Raw genomic sequence first — 2,500 nt, 5'->3', positions numbered from 1 at the left:
GAGGTGGTTGGCGGTGTCGCGGGCTCCCTCGTCCCCCACCCACCTCGCCCGCCTCCACCCTGTCCAGGTACCTAGCGCGTCCCGGCGCGGAGGTTTAAAGACCCTTTGGGGGTCGCCCGTCCGCCTCGGGTCGGGGCGGTCGGGCCCGTGGGGAGCCGTGGAGGCTGGTCTTCCCGTGTCTCCTCCAGACTCCGCTGCCCGCCCCCCCGCCGCCCCAGGCCGGGGCGCCGCCGCGCTTGCGCCCACGCCACGGCCCTCCCCGGTTGCCGGGAGGGGGCTTGCCCGGCGGCTGCCGGGTGGTGCGTGAGCGTGTGCGTGTGCGTGCGCCCCGTGTCCCTTGGGTGTGTGTTGGGGGGAAGGGGACAGGCGGGAACCCCCTGGGCGCCTGTGGGGTTGTTCCGAGCTCGCCCCGCGCGTCGTCCGCGTGGCGGGGCGGGCTGCTGGACTTGCCCTGTTCCAACCCTTCCGACCTCTCGGAGTCTGGTCTTTGTTGTCTCTCGCTGGCCGGCCGGAGGCACCCTTCGGGGATGTGCTGTGCCAGGTTGGGGGGGTCGCCCCTTTTCGGGGTTGGCCCTCCCGGTGATCACAAAAACTCGTACGACTCTTAGCGGTGGATCACTCGGCTCGTGCGTCGATGAAGAACGCAGCTAGCTGCGAGAATTAATGTGAATTGCAGGACACATTGATCATCGACACTTCGAACGCACTTGCGGCCCCGGGTTCCTCCCGGGGCTACGCCTGTCTGAGCGTCGCTTGCCGATCAATCGCCTCCCCCGGGTGGGTCTCTCTCCCGGGGGTAAGGCGCGGCTGGGGGTTCCCTCGCAGGGCCTGTCCCGCCGGCGCCCGCCCCTGCCCGAGTGCGCCCCGCCACGCCCGCCTGCGCGGCGGTTCGGTGTGCGGGGTCACCTGTGGGCCGGGGAGAGGGTCGTCCTGGCCGCCGGGCCCTCCGTCCCCCTAAGTGCAGACGACGGTGGCCGCCGCTGCCGGCCCTCCCTCCTTCCTCCTCCTCCTCCTCCTCCCCCCCGCCCCCTCCCCGGCCCCGTGTGTCCGGTCCCCGCCGCCTCCCTCAGCACCCCCCTCGCCCCCGCCTCGCCCCGCCGGGTCCGCTCGGCGGTGGCCTGTGTGTGGGACGTGGGAGGGCGTGGGACGGGGGCTGGGGGCCGGCGCCCGTGGGGCGGTGGCGTGGGGTGGTTGGGGGGGGGGGAGAGGTGGGGCGGGGGGGAGAGGCCGAGGCGGCCGGTCGCCGCCCGCGAGAAAAGGGAAGGGCGAGGAGAGCTCGCGCCTGAGGGCCGCGGCCGCCGCCGCGGTCCCTCTGGGGGAGATCCCTCGTGCCGCACGCGGTCTTTGGGATCGCCGCCCGGGTCTCGGGAGGGTTTTGCGGTGCCCCGTGCCGCGCGGTCCCGCGGGCCGTCGTGGGGGGTGGAGGCGCGGATCCGGAGCGCCGTCGGTCTCGCCGCCTTGCCCCGGGCGGCGACCGCGGCGGTCCGGCCGTGGCCCCCTCCTCTCCCGGTCCGCGGCCGTGCGGTCGGGGGCCCGAGCCGCGGCCCCGCCCCCGCTCCCCGCCGGCGATCCCGGCCCCCTTTGCCCTGTCGGGGCGGCTCGCGCCGAGGCCGAGTCGCGCGCGGGGCTGCGCCCCGGGGATGCGTGCCCCGGCGGCGGCCCGCGGGACGCCGCGGCGTCGCCCGCCGCTGCGCGCTTCCCCCCGGGTTGCGGCCGCGCCGCACTGCGTGCCCCGAGCCCGCGTTGTCGCGGTGTTGGGGGGGTGTTGGTTCTCCGCGGGGGTCTCTGTGGCTGGAGGCGTGCCGCGCCGTCCGCCGGGCCCGGTCCGGGGCCGCGGTGGGAGCGCGGGGCACGTTGGGACGTGTGTGGGGGGAGGCCGGGTGCGTCGCGTGGGGGGGAAAAGGGCCGGCGGTCGGGGGCGACCGCCGCGCTCGGACCCCCCCCCCACGCCCGCGCCCGCTTTCCCCCCCCCTCGCTCCCCCGCCCCGCGCCGCTCGCCGCGGTTCCCCCTCCGGGGTCGTCGCGAGGCGGCGCGTCCCGCGCCTCGGGCCCTGCCCGACCCCCCGTTCCTCGCCCCACCCCTCCGCCTTCCAACCCCGGCAGGGCTCCCGCCTGTGCCGCCGGCCCGTGCTCCCGCCTGCCCGCCCGCCGTTCGGCCGTGTCCGTCCCGCGTGCGCGCACCCTACCTTCCCCGTCCCCCCATCCCCTCCCGGCTCTCTCCCCTCCCGCGCTCTCGCTCTCTCTCTCTCTCCCTCCCTCCCTCGCGGAGGGTTTGGAGGGGAGGGGGTTGTTGGTGCGTTGGGGGGGGGGGTCGTCGGTAGGGGTGCGGGCGGCTCGGGCGTCGTTGGGGTGTTTTGCGTCGTTGGGTGTCGGCCGGAGAACCGGGCGGGTGCGGACCGCGGCCTCTTCCCGGGGGCCGGCGTTCCGGTCCTCTCGTCGCCCCTCCGCCCTGGCCTCGCGGGGCTCCTCCTGGTGCGCGCGCGCGCGCCCCTCCGAGACG

General features: G+C 77.0%; 1 non-coding gene across 1 annotated transcript; it reads left to right on the top strand.

Annotated features, from left to right (window-relative positions):
* Positions 1 to 599: 599 nt before the first annotated feature.
* LOC144614493 (5.8S ribosomal RNA) lies at positions 600 to 752 on the top strand. The gene has a single exon (XR_014136120.1). It is a non-coding gene; the product is annotated as a 5.8S ribosomal RNA (ribosomal RNA).
* The last annotated feature ends 1,748 nt before the right edge of the window (positions 753 to 2,500 follow it).

This window comes from Panthera onca, chromosome E1 (assembly GCF_046562875.1).
Source record: "Panthera onca isolate mPanOnc1 chromosome E1, mPanOnc1 haplotype 2, whole genome shotgun sequence".
NCBI lineage: Eukaryota > Metazoa > Chordata > Mammalia > Carnivora > Felidae > Panthera > Panthera onca.
Note: the sequence above shows the minus strand (reverse complement) of the source record. Positions and strands in the feature narration are given on the sequence as shown.